This window comes from Carcharodon carcharias, chromosome 3, assembly GCF_017639515.1.
Source record: "Carcharodon carcharias isolate sCarCar2 chromosome 3, sCarCar2.pri, whole genome shotgun sequence".
NCBI lineage: Eukaryota > Metazoa > Chordata > Chondrichthyes > Lamniformes > Lamnidae > Carcharodon > Carcharodon carcharias.
In genome coordinates, this window is record NC_054469.1 from 5,946,666 (window position 1) to 5,960,587 (window position 13,922).

Below are 13,922 nucleotides of genomic sequence, written 5' to 3' on the forward strand. Positions count from 1 at the left end.
GCGTATTGTATTGCTGTGCAGTGATCTGCTGGAACACAAGTCGCTAAATGTGTTTTGGGTTGTGGATGCCAGCAAGGCTGGGCTTGGCAGATACAGAGTGACTGTGCCCTCGCTGTCTGCGTTCGCACTTTAGGCCATCCAGCTGGAGATGGTCGGACGGTCAGCGTACTGGAAGCTGTAGGGAAGCAGAATCTCGGAACAGACAGAGCTGAAATACAGTGCACGTGGACAATGAGCTGGTGCGTGGTTACATTCAAGGCATTGTTGAATCTATAGAGGCAATTGTCTTATGTCCCAATTGCCCTTGAATGGAGTTTTATAGGATATTATTATTTTGAGAAATATGAAAACATCTGGTTAATAATCTTCATTAAATCAAGTCAATGCGATAATAAAACACAACTTCTTACATACAGTGTATATGAGACATATAGATAGCAATTATACTCTCAAACCCAGCCACTCCTTCAGGAGGTTACAAGCGCTTCATCCAGACTGTTTACTCTGGCCTCAGCAAGACTAGACTGAAGTTTCCATGGAGTTTCAGAGTGCATCTGTAGGTTCAATTATGAGAGACCAGTAAGGGTACCATATGGCCAGCAGGTTTTGTGTGTACGGTGTGACATTACACTCTGGACATTCCACACAAGTTCACTAATTCCCAGTCACATTTGAAGTCTCACATTTGAAGCCCCACATCTGGCCATTGCAGGATTGGTATCAATAACTGGATATATATGAACTTGCCCATACAGGCATTCTGTATCCACCAGGATTTAAACTGAGAAGCTCAAATGTGCTGACCCGATGAACAGACCCACTCAATGTTAACATGTTGAGAGAGTTGACCTCAACTCTGGAAGCTGTCAACACTTTTACATGAAGCATGTTGCTTTCCAACGTCAGGTCGAGCAGATTCATTCGTCTCTCCCTTCTTTTTTTTGAATCACAGGAAAAAGGAAGAAGAGAAGAATGCTAACCCACATGCAACGCACTCAGACTGGTCCTGGCAGAGAATCTCAAGCTGCCACTCTCTGACTGACTCCTGTTCTCTCACCTGTCCATCGGAGGCTGCGTCAGGGGGGCGGTGGTGGGGAGGAGATCCATCTCGGAGCTTCCCACCAGCACAGATACCAAGATGCTGAAGCTCTCTCTTCGCCCCCACATGCTCCCAAAACCCTCCTTTGAGAACACAGTACAAGGACCCAGCTGTCTGCATACCCAGCAGCTATGCAGGGCTGAACATAGGGCATCTGATAGGTGACCAAGACTACACTGTGTACTGTCACAGAGCTTGTGAAATTATTCATGAGATGTAGACACAGCAAAAGACATGATACTCGTACCTGATTTTGGAGTGCGCCTGCACTCTCATAGCTGCTATGTTTTATTATATGATTGTGGCTGATTTTAAACGTCTGAAAGGTTCACTTTCCGGTTGTAAAGTCATGGCTGTTGAATGTATAACTAAGCAAGGACTATTTTGTTATTTCTTTTTGAAAACAAATTAAAATCAAAACACTTGTCTCAGTAGATAGAGTGCAATTATTGTTTTCATTTCAAAGCAAAATGCATTCCTGGTCCCTGGACTGTCAGAGCATTGTCACACTTTCGCTCGGGAATCGTTCTAAACCCTGGTCAATGGTCTGTAGGAATGCTGTGTGAGAGCTGCGCTTTCGGAGGGCCAGTGGCGAGGGAGCACTTCACTGTCGGAGGGTCAGTGGCGAGGGGGCGCGGTGCTGTCAGAGGGTCAGTGGCGAGGGGGCGCCGTGCTGTCGGAGGGTCAGTGGCGAGGGGGCGCCGTGCTGTCGGAGGGTCAGTGGTGAGGGGGCGCCGTGCTGTCAGAGGGTCAGTGGCGAGGGAGCACTGCACTGTCAGAGGTTCAGTGGCGAGGGAGCACTGCGCTGTCGGAAGGTCAGTGGCGAGGGGGCGCGGTGCTGTCGGAGGGTCAGTGGTGAGGGGGCGCGGTGCTGTCAGAGGGTCAGTGGCGAGGGGGCACGGTGCTGTCGAAGGGTCAGTGGCAAGGGGGCGCGGTGCTGTCGGAGGGTCAGTGGCGAGGGGGCGCGGTGCTGTCGGAGGGTCAGTGGCGGGGCGCAGTGCTGTCGGAGGGTCAGTGGCGAGGGGGCGCGGTGCTGTCGGAGGGTCATTGGCGAGGGGGCGCGGTGCTGTCGGAGGGTCAGTGGCGAGGGGGCGCGGTGCTGTCGGAGGGTCAGTGGCGAGGGGGCGCGGTGCTGTCGGAGGGTCAGTGGCGAGGGGGCGCGGTGCTGTCGGAGGGTCAGTGGCGAGGGGGCGCGGTGCTGTCGGAGGGTCAGTGGCGAGGGGGCGCGGTGCTGTCGGAGGGTCAGTGGCGAGGGGGTGACATGCTGTCGGAGGGTCAATACTGAGGGAACGCTGCGCTGTCAGAGGGCCAGTAGCAAGGGAGCTTTGCACTGTCAGAGGGTCAGTAGCGAGGGAGCGCCACGCTGTCGGAGGGTCAGTAGCAAGGGAGCACCGCGCTATCGGAGGGTCAGTAGCGAGGGAGCACTGCACTGTCGGAGGGTCAGTAGCAAGGGATCGCCACGCTATTGGAGGGTCAGTAGCAAGGGAGCACTGCGCTGTCGGAGAGTCATTAGCGAGGGATCGCCACGCTATCGGAGGGTCAGTAGCAAGGGAGGGCCACGCTATCAGAGGGTCAGGAGCAAGGGAGCGTCGCACTGTCAGAGGGTCAGTGGCGAGGGAGTGCCTTGCAGTCGGAGGGTCAGTTCAAAGGGAACGCCGCGCTGTCGGAGGGTCAGTACTGAGGGAGTGACCTGCTGTCGGAGGGTCAGTATCGAGGGAACACTGCGCTGTCAGAGGGCCAGTAGCAAAGGAGCACTGCGCTGTCGGAGGGTCAGTAGCAGAGGAGCGCCACATTGTCGGAGGGTCTGTAGTGAGGGAGCACTGCGTTGTCGGAGGGTCAGTAGTGAGGGAGCACTGCGCTGTCAGAGGGCCAGTAGTGAGGGAGCACTACGCTATTGGAGGATCAGTAGCAAGGGAACGCCTCGCTATCTGAGGGTCAGTAGCAAGGGAGCGCAACACTATCGGAGGGTCAGTAGTGAGGGAGCGCCATGATATCGGAGGGTCAGTAGCAAGGGAGCACCTCAATCGGTGTCACTAAAACAGATTATCTGAGTCATTATCACATTGCTGTTGTGGGAGTTTACTGTGTGCAAATTGGCTACTGAGTTTCCTACATTCTAACAGTGTCTACACTTTAAAAGTACTTCATTGGCTGTAAAGCACTCCTGAGTTGTCCTGAGGATGTGAAAGTTGCTATAGAAAGTCATCCTTCTGTGGAGCATATTTTTATATCTAAAGGGACTGTAAAGATATATTGAATCTATTAAGTGCCTGGGAAGTGCCAGTGCAGCAGCACTCTGTGGACATGTCTACTGGGGTTCTGCCTTATCTTCCAATCCTTCTAACCCTGAGTCAGATCATTACATGCTCACGGCTGTTCAACTGATCTGCAATGATCTTGATGTACCCTGTTTTACTTTGGTTATAAAATATCATCCAAATCCATTTCTCTGTTTCTTCAATAACTTTGTACAAATAGCGGTTTGGCAGTCCAGAACTTGAGTCTTGCTGAAAAAAGAGACTTGTTGAAACTTTTCATCTTTCACTCATCAGGACACTTAGCAAGAATACCAACATAAGGGGGAAACAACAATTTGTACTGTATGAGAAGAGTGCTGATTGGTTGGAAAGTGGACTCTGATTGGTAAAGGCATTGCTGTGGAGAATGCACCAGTGATGATGACTAACAGTTAACTGCCAAGCATTGTTTGAAATTTAAAGTTTGGCCTGGGGGCTGAAAAGAGTGAGACTCAAGTGAGCAGAGTTGGGCTGTAAAGAGAGAGACTTCAGTGAGCAGAGCGGGGCTGTAAAGAGAGAGACTTCAGTGAGCAGAGCGGGGCTGTAAAGAGAGAGACTTCAGTGAGCAGAGCGGGGCTGTAAAGAGAGAGATGCCAGTGAGCAGACAGGGCTGTAAAGAGAGAGATTCCAGTGAGCAGACAGGGCTGTAAAGAGAGAGACTCCAGTGAGCAGAGAGGGGCTGTAAAGAGAGAGACTTCAGTGAGCAGAGCATGGCTGTAAAGAGAGAGACTTCAGTGAGCAGAGCGGGGCTGTAAAGAGAGAGATTCCAGTGAGCAGACAGGGCTGTAAAGAGAGAGACTCCAGTGAGCAGACAGGGCTGTAAAGAGCAAGATTCCAGTGAGCAGAGCGGGGCTGTAAAGAGAGAGACTTCAGTGAGCAGACAGGGCTGTAAAGAGCGAGATTCCAGTGAGCAGAGCGGGGCTGTAAAGAGAGAGACTTCAGTGAGCAGACAGGGCTGTAAAGAGAGAGACCTCAGTGAGCAGACAGAGCTGTAAAGAGAGAGACTTCAGTGAGCAGACAGGGCTATAAAGAGCAAGATTCCAGTGAGCAGAGCGGGGCTGTAGAGAGAGACTCCAGTGAGCAGACAGGGCTGTAAAGAGGCAGACTTCAGTGAGCAGAGAGGGCTGTAAAGAGAGAGACTCCAATGAGCAGAGCGGGGCTGTAAAGAGAGAGACTCCAGTGAGCAGACAGGGCTGTAAAGAGAGAGACTTCAGTGAGCAGACAGGGCTGTAAAAAGAGAGACTTCAGTGAGCAGAGCGGGACTGTAAAGAGAGAGATTCCAGTGAGCAGACAGGGCAAGATTCCAGTGAGCAGACAGGGCTGTAAAGAGCAAGATTCCAGTGAGCAGACAGGGCTGTAAAGAGCAAGATTCCAGTGAGCAGACAGGGCTGTAAAGAGCAAGATTCCAGTGAGCAGACAGGGCTGTAAAGAGCAAGATTCCAGTGAGCAGACAGGACTGTAAAGAGAGAGATTCCAATGAGCAGACAGGGTTGTAAAGAGCAAGATTCCAGTGAGCAGACAGGGCTGTAAAGAGAGAGACTCCAGTGAGCAGAGCGGGACTGTAAAGAGTGAGATTCCAGTGAGCAGACAGGGCTGTAAAGAGAGAGATTCCAGTGAGCAGAGCGGGACTGTAAAGAGCGAGATTCCAGTGAGCAGACAGGGCTGTAAAGAGAGAGACTCCAGTGAGCAGAGCGGGACTGTAAAGAGCAAGATTCCAGTAAGCAGAGGGGGACTGTAAAGAGTGAGATTCCAGTGAGCAGACAGGGCTGTAAAGAGCGAGATTCCAGTGAGCAGAGCGGGACTGTAAAGAGTGAGATTCCAGTGAGCAGAGCGGGACTGTAAAGAGCAAGATTCCAGTGAGCAGACAGGGCTGTAAAGAGAGAGACTTTAGTGAGCAGAGCGGGACTGTAAAGAGCAAGATTCCAGTGAGCAGACAGGGCTGTAAAGAGAGAGACTCCAGTGAGCAGACAGGGCTGTAAAGAGAGAGACTTCAGTGAGCAGAGCGGGGCTGTAAAGAGCAAGATTCCAGTGAGCAGACAGGGCTGTAAAGAGAGAGACTCCAGTGAGCAGACAGGGCTGTAAAGAGAGAGACTTCAGTGAGCAGAGCGGGGCTGTAAAGAGAAAGATTCCAGTGAGTAGACAGGGCTGTAAAGAGAGAGACTCCAGTGAGCAGACAGGGCTGTAAAGAGAGAGACTTCAGTGAGCAGAGCGGGGCTGTAAAGAGTGAGATTCCAGTGAGCAGAGCGGGACTGTAAAGAGCGAGATTCCAGTGATCAGACAGGGCTGTAAAGAGAGAGACTTCAGTGCGCAGAGCGGGACTGTAAAGAGCAAGACAAAAACAGAATTACCTGGAAAAACTCAGCAGGTCTGGCAGCTTCGGCGGAGAAGAAAAGAGTTGACGTTTCGAGTCCTCATGACCCTTCGACAGAACTTGAGTTCGAGTCCAAGAAAGAGTTGAAATATAAGCTGGTTTAAGGTGTGTGTGTGGGGGGCGGAGAGATAGAGAGGGAGAGGGTGGAGGGGGGGGTGTGGTTGTATGGACAAACAAGCAGTGATAGAAGCAGATCATCAAAAGATGTCACAAACAACAGAACAAAAGAACACATAGGTATTAAAGTTGGTGATATTATCTAAACGAATGTGCTAATTAAGAATGGACGGTAGGGCACTCAAGGTATAGCTCCAGTGGGGGTGTTTTTTTTTATAATGGAAATAGGTGGGAAAAGGAAAATCTTTATAATTTATTGGAAAAAAAAGGAAGGGGGAAACAGAAAGGGGGTGGGGATGGGGGAGGGAGCTCACGACCTAAAGTTGTTGAATTCAATATTCAGTCTGGAAGGCTGTAAAGTGCCTAGTCGGAAGATGAGGTGTTGTTCCTCCAGTTTGCGTTGGGCTTCACTGGAACAATGCAGCAAGCCAAGGACAGACATGTGGGCAAGAGAGCAGGGTGGAGTGTTAAAATGGCAAGCGACAGGGAGGTTTGGGTCATTCTTGCGGACAGACCGCAGGTGTTCTGTAAAGCGGTCGCCCAGTTTACGTTTGGTCTCTCCAATGTAGAGGAGACCACATTGGGAGCAACGAATGCAGTAGACTAAGTTGGGGGAAATGCAAGTGAAATGCTGCTTCACTTGAAAGGAGTGTTTGGGTCCTTGGACGGTGAGGAGAGAGGAAGTGAAGGGGCAGGTGTTGCATCTTTTGCGTGGGCATGGGGTGGTGCCATAGGAGGGGGTTGAGGAGTAGGGGGTGATAGAGGAATGGACCAGGGTGTCCCAGAGGGAGCGATCCCTACGGAATGCCGATAAGGGGGGTGAAGGGAAGATGTGTTTGGTGGTGGCATCATGCTGGAGTTGGCGGAAATGGCGGAGGATGATCCTTTGAATGCGGAGGCTGGTGGGGTGATAAGTGAGGACAAGGGGGACCCTATCATGTTTCTGGGAGGGAGGAGAAGGCGTGAGGGTGGATGTGCGGGAGATGGTCCGGACACGGTTGAGGGCCCTGTCAACGACCGTGGGTGGAAAACCTCGGTTAGGGAAGAAGGAGGACATGTCAGAGGAACTGTTTTAGAAGGTAGCATCATCGGAACAGATGCGACGGAGGCGAAGGAACTGAGAGAATGGGATGGAGTCCTTACAGGAAGCGGGGTGTGAGGAGCTGTAGTCGAGATAGCTGTGGGAGTCGGTGGGTTTGTAATGGATATTGGTGGACAGTCTATCACCAGAGATTGAGACAGAGAGGTCAAGGAAGGGAAGTGTCAGAGACGGACAACGTGAAAATGATGGAGGGGTGGAGATTGGAAGCAAAATTAATAAATTTTTCCAAGTCCCGACGAGAGCATGAAGCGGCACCGAAGTAATCATCGATGTACCGGAGAAAGAGTTGTGGAAGGGGGCCGGAGCAGGACTGCAACAAGGAATGTTCCACATACCCCATAAAGAGACAGTCATAGCTGGGGCCCATGCGGGTACCCATAGCCACACCTTTTATTTGGAGGAAGTGAGAGGAGTTGAAGGAGAAATTGTTCAGCGTGAGAACAAGTTCAGCCAGACGGAGGAGAGTAGTGGTGGATGGGGATTGTTCGGGCCTCTGTTCGAGGAAGAAGCTAAGGGCCCTCAGACCATCCTGGTGGGGGATGGAGGTGTAGAGGGATTGGACGTCCATGGTGAAGAGGAAGCGGTGGGGGCCAGGGAACTGGAAATTGTTGATGTGACTTAAGGTGTCAGAGGAATCACGGATGTAGGTGGGAAGGGACTGGACAAGGGGAGAGAGAAGGGAGTCAAGATAACGAGAAATGAGTTCTGTGGGGCAGGAGCAAGCTGAGATGATTGGTCTACCGGGGCAGTTCTGTTTGACAAAATCCACAAACAGAACTGCCCCGGTAGACCGATCGTCTCAGCTTGCTCCTGCCCCACAGAACTCATTTCTCATTATCTTGACACCCTTCTCTCTCCCCTTGTCCAGTCCCTTCCCACCTACATCCGTGATTCCTCTGACACATTACGTCACATCAACAATTTCCAGTTCCCTGGCCCCAACCGCTTCCTCTTCACCATGGACGTCCAATCCCTCTACACCTCCATCCCCCACCAGGATGGTCTGAGGGCCCTTAGCTTCTTCCTCGAACAGAGGCCCGAACAATCCCCATCCACCACTACTCTCCTCCGTCTGGCTGAACTTGTTCTCACGCTGAACAATTTCTCCTTCAACTCCTCTCACTTCCTCCAAATAAAAGGTGTGGCTATGGGTACCCGCATGGGCCCCAGCTATGACTGTCTCTTTATGGGGTATGTGGAACATTCCTTGTTGCAGTCCTACTCCGGCTCCCTTCCACAACTCTTTCTCCGGTACATCGATGATTGCTTCGGTGCCGCTTCATGTTCTCGTCGGGACTTGGAAAAATTTATTAATTTTGCTTCCAATCTGCACCCCTCCATCATTTTCACGTGGTCCATCTCTGACACTTCCCTTCCCTTCCTTGACCTCTCTGTCTCAATCTCTGGTGATAGACTGTCCACCAATATCCATTACAAACCCACCGACTCCCACAGCTATCTCGACTACAGCTCCTCACAACCCGCATCCTGTAAGGACTCCATCCCATTCTCTCAGTTCCTTCGCCTCCGTCGCATCTGTTCCGATGATGCTACCTTCTAAAACAGTTCCTCTGACATGTCCTCCTTCTTCCTTAACCGAGGTTTTCCACCCACGGTCGTTGACAGGGCCCTCAACCGTGTCCGGACCATCTCCCGCACATCCGCCCTCACGCCTTCTCCTCCCTCCCAGAAACATGATAGGGTCCCCCTTGTCCTCACTTATCACCCCACCAGCCTCCACATTCAAAGGATCATCCTCTGCCATTTCCGCCAACTCCAGCATGATGCCACCACCAAACACATCTTCCCTTCACCCCCCTTATCGGCATTCCGTAGGGATCGCTCCCTCTGGGACACCCTGGTCCACTCCTCCATCACCCCCTACTCCTCAACCCCCTCCTATGGCAACACCCCATGCCCACGCAAAAGATGCAACACCTGCCCCTTCACTTCCTCTCTCCTCACCGTCCAAGGACCCAAACACTCCTTTCAAGTGAAGCAGCATTTCACTTGCATTTCCCCCAACTTAGTCTACTGCATTCGTTGCTCCCAATGTGGTCTCCTCTACATTGGAGAGACCAAACGTAAACTGGGCGACCGCTTTACAGAACACCTGCGGTCTGTCCGCAAGAATGACCCAAACCTCCCTGTCGCTTGCCATTTTAACACTCCACCCTGCTCTCTTGCCCACATGTCTGTCCTTGGCTTGCTGCATTGTTCCAGTGAAGCCCAACGCAAACTGGAGGAACAACACCTCATCTTCCGACTAGGCACTTTACAGCCTTCCAGACTGAATATTGAATTCAACAACTTTAGGTCGTGAGCTCCCTCCCCCATCCCCACCCCCTTTCTGTTTCCCCCTTCCTTTTTTTTCCAATAAATTATAAAGATTTTCCTTTTCCCACCTATTTCCATTATAAAAAAAAACACCCCCACTGGAGCTATACCTTGAGTGCCCTACCATCCATTCTTAATTAGCACATTCGTTTAGATAATATCACCAACTTTAACTTTAACACCTATGTGTTCTGTTGTACTATTGTCGTTGACATCTTTTGATGATCTGCTTCTATCACTGCTTGTTTGTCCATACAACCACACCCCCCCCTCCACCTCTCTCTCTATCTCTCCGCCCCCCACACACACACCTTAAACCAGCTTATATTTCAACTCTTTCTTGGACTCGAACTCAAGTTCTGTCGAAGGGTCATGAGGACTTGAAACATCAACTCTTTCCTTCTCCGCCGATGCTGCCAGACCTGCTGAGTTTTTCCAGGTAATTCTGTTTTTGTTTTGGATTTCCAGCATCCGCAGTTTTTTTGTTTTTATCTCTGTAAAGAGCAAGATTCCAGTGAGCAGACAGGGCTGTAAAGAGAGAGACTTTAGTGAGCAGAGCGGGACTGTAAAGAGCAAGATTCCAGTGAGCAGACAGGGCTGTAAAGAGAGAGACTCCAGTGAGCAGACAGGGCTGTAAAGAGAGAAACTTCAGTGAGCAGAGCGGGGCTGTAAAGAGCAAGATTCCAGTGAGCAGACAGGGCTGTAAAGAGAGAGACTCCAGTGAGCAGACAGGGCTGTAAAGAGAGAGACTTCAGTGAGCAGAGCGGGGCTGTAAAGAGAGAGGTTCCAATGAGCAGACAGGGCTGTAAAGAGAGAGACTCTAGTGAGCAGACAGGGCTGTAAAGAGAGGTACTTCAGTGAGCAGAGCGGGGCTGTAAAGAGAAAGATTCCAGTGAGCAGACAGGGCTGTAAAGAGAGAGACCAGTGAGCAGACAGGGCTGTAAAGAGAGAGACTTCAGTGAGCAGAGCGGGGCTGTAAAGAGAGAGATTCCAGTGAGCAGAGCGGGGCTGTAAAGAGAGATTTCAGTGAGCAGACAGGGCTGTAAAGAGAGAGACTCCAGTGAGCAGACAGGCCTGTAAAGAGAGAGATTCCAGTGAGCAGACAGGGCTGTAAAGAGAGAGACTCCAGTGAGCAGACAGGGCTGTAAAGAGAGAGACTTCAGTGAGCAGAGCGGGGCTGTAAAGAGAGAGACTTCAGTGAGCAGAGCGGGGCTGTAAAGAGAGAGATTCCAGTGAGCAGACAGGGCTGTAAAGATCGAGACTTTGAGCAGGGCGGGGCTGTAAAGAGCCACTCAGTTCAAGGGCAAGTAGGGATGGGCAATAAATGCTGGCCTTGCTGACGACACTTACATTCCCTCAAAGAGTAAAAGGCCTTGGCTCTTTCTCCTTCCTTTGTTTTCTGTTACTGCATTGATAATTCAGAGGAAATGAGTTGAAATCAGACAGACTCCGTGACTGAGCCTCCACAGCCCCTTGGGGTAGAGAATTCCATAGGTTCACGGCCCTCTGAACAAAAACCTTCCTCCTCACCTCGGTCCTAAGCTGAAAGGCTGAGGTGAGATCAGATACAGTCATCACACTTCAGGAAAGATTTGAAAGTGCTTAAGAGTGCGCAGAGGAGATTTGTAGGTTTATCAGAATGATTCCAGGGATGGTTTGGTTGTAGTGGTGGTGATGGTGATGGGTTGGCGGTGGTGAATGTTAGTTACAGGGATAGGGTGCAAAAGCTGGGGTTGTTCTGCTTGGAGCAGAGGAGATTGAGGGGGAATTTGACAGAGGTGTACGAGATTTTGACAGGTTTAGATAAGGTAGATGCGGAAAACTGTTCCCCTCAGCTGATGATACAAAGACTGTGGGGCACCGATTTGAGGTCTTGGGCGGGAGATGTAGGGAGGAATATGGGAAAGAACTAGTTTACACAGTGAGTGGTGATGACCTGGAACTGGCTGCCTACCAGGGTGGTGGAAGTGGAAAACAATCCAGGATTTCAGAAGGAAATGGGATGAGCTCTTGAAGGAAATAAACCTTCGGGCAACAAGCGGTGTGGGGAGGGGAAGTGGGGGGGAGGAGGTGGTGGGGGGGTGGGGGGGTGGGGGGTGGCGGGCGCAGTGGGATGGGCTGGTTGGATCTGTAGGGAGCTGGCATGGTCTCAATGGGCCAAATGGGCTCTTCCTGTGCCATAACTGACTCTGATTCTATGAGTATGCTGGAGTGGGGGGGACCCATCTTGAGTATAAACACCAGTAGACTAGTTTAGCTGAATTGTCAGTTTCTGTGCTGTATGTTGTGCAATTCTACTTAATTAAACTATGCAAATAAAAAGATTGTCTCCATAACGGTAACCATGGAGCTGTCGGATTATCATGAAAATTCCATCTGGTTCACTAGTGTCCTTTAGGGAGGGAAATCTGCCATCCTCACCTGTCTGGCCCACATATGACTGCAGTCCCACTGCAATGTGGTTGACTCTTAACTGCCCACTGAAGTGGCCTAGCAAGCCATTCAGCTGTGTTTAGGGAAAAAAGGCACACATGTGGTTCAAGGAGACGGCTTACCCTTGCTTTTCCTTGCTTTACTGTCTCTATTCTACCATGAGCAGGACCTGTATCCTTCGGAGGTCCCCAGCATCACAGATGCCAGTCTTCAGCCAATTCGATTCACTCCACATGAAATCAAGAAACAGCTGAAGGCACTGGATACTGCTAAGTCTATGGGCCCTGGCAATAATCCGGCAATAGTACTGAGGACTTGTGCCGCACCCCTAGCCAAGCTGCTCCAGTACAGCTACAACACTGGCGCCTACCCGGCTATGTGGAAAGTTGCCCAGGTATGTCCTGTACACAAAAAGCAGGACAAATCCAACCCGGCCAATTACCACCCCATCAGTCTACTCTCCATCATCAGTAAAGTAATGGAAGGGGTGATCAACAGTGTTATCAAGCGACACTTGCTTAACAATAACCTGCTCACTGACACCCAGTTTGGGTTCTGCCAGGGTCACTCAGCTGCTGACCTCATTACAGCCTTGGTTCAAAAACGGACAAAAGAGCTGAAGTCCAGAGGTGAGGTGAGAGTGACTGCCGTTGATGTCAAGGCAGCATTTGACCGAGTGTGGCATCAAGGAGCCCTAGCAAAACTGGAGTCAATGGGAATCAGGGGGAAAACTCGCCACTGGTTGGAGTCATACCAACCATCTTCAGCTGCTTCATCAATGACCTTCCTTCCTTCATAAGGTCAGAAGTGGGGATGTTCACTGATGATTGTACAAGGTTCAGCACCATTCACGACTCCTCAGATACTGAAGCATCCGTTTCCAAATGCAGCAAGACCTGGACAATATCCAGGCTTGGGCTGACAAGTGGCAAATAACATTCGCGCTATACATGTGCCAGGCAATGACCATTTCCAACAAGAGAGAATCTAACCATCGCCCCTTGACATTCAATGGCATTATCCCACCATGAATCCCCCACTATCAACATCCTGGGGGTTACCATTGAGCAGAAACTGAACTGGACTAGCCATATAAATACTGTGGCTACAGGAGCAGGTCAGAGGCTGGGAATCATGTGACAAGTAGCTCACCTCCTGCCTCCCCAAAGCCTGTCCACCATCTACAAGGCAAACGTCGGGAGTGTGATGGAATACTCCCCACTTGCCTGGATGAGTGCCGCTCCCAGAACACTCAAGAGGCTTGACACCATCCAGGACAAAGCAGCCCTGCTTGATTGGAACCACATCCACAATTATTCACTTCCTCCACCACCGACGCACAGTAGCAGCAGTGTGTACCATCTACAATTTGCATTGCAGTAACTCACCAAGGCTCCTTAGACAGCACCTTCCAAATCCACGACCACTACCGTCTAGAAGGACAAGGGCAGCAGATAGATGGGAACACCACCATCTGGAAGTTCCTCTCTGAGTCACTCACCATCCCGACTTGGAAATATATTGCCGTTCCTTCACTGTCACTGGGTCAAAATCCTGGAACTCCCTCCCTAACAGCACTGTGGGTGTACCTACACCATATGGAGTGCAGCGGCTCAAGAAAGCAGCTCACCAGCACCTTCTCAAGGGCAACTAGGTGTGGGCAATAAATGCTGGGCCCAGCCAGCGACACCCACATTCCGTGAATGAATAACAAAAAAAATCCCTGTTCTCCTCTGCAGTTCCCTCTGTACTTTCTTGAAAGAAGAGCTGAGAATGGCTTTCGAGACAGTTGGGGATTTTTAAAATTTATTTACTCACAGGGTGTGGGCTTGACTGGTTAAATGCATCCCTAACTGCCCTGCTAAGGGGGTGGTTAGCTACCTCCTTAAATACTAGGTCTTGCTAGGTCATTTCACAGGATAGTTAAGGGTCATTGCTGTGTATCTGGAGTCACATGTAGACCAGACTAGATAAGGAGGGCAGAATTCCTTCCCTAAAGGACATTAGTGAATCGGATCAATTTTTATACTAATCCAGTAGCTTCATGGTCACCATTATTGAGAATAGCTTTTAATTCCAAATTTACTTAATGACATAAATTTAAATTCCCCAGGCTGCCATGATGAGATTTAAACTCGTGTCCCAAAATCATTAGCCTGGGCCTCT

At 50.5% G+C, this 13,922-nt stretch overlaps 1 protein-coding gene across 2 annotated transcripts in view; it reads left to right on the forward strand.

The window, feature by feature from the left end:
- The window catches only part of shrprbck1r (sharpin and rbck1 related), a 74,371-nt gene that overhangs the window by 31,804 nt on the left and 28,645 nt on the right, over window positions 1–13,922 (forward strand). The window lies entirely within an intron of this gene.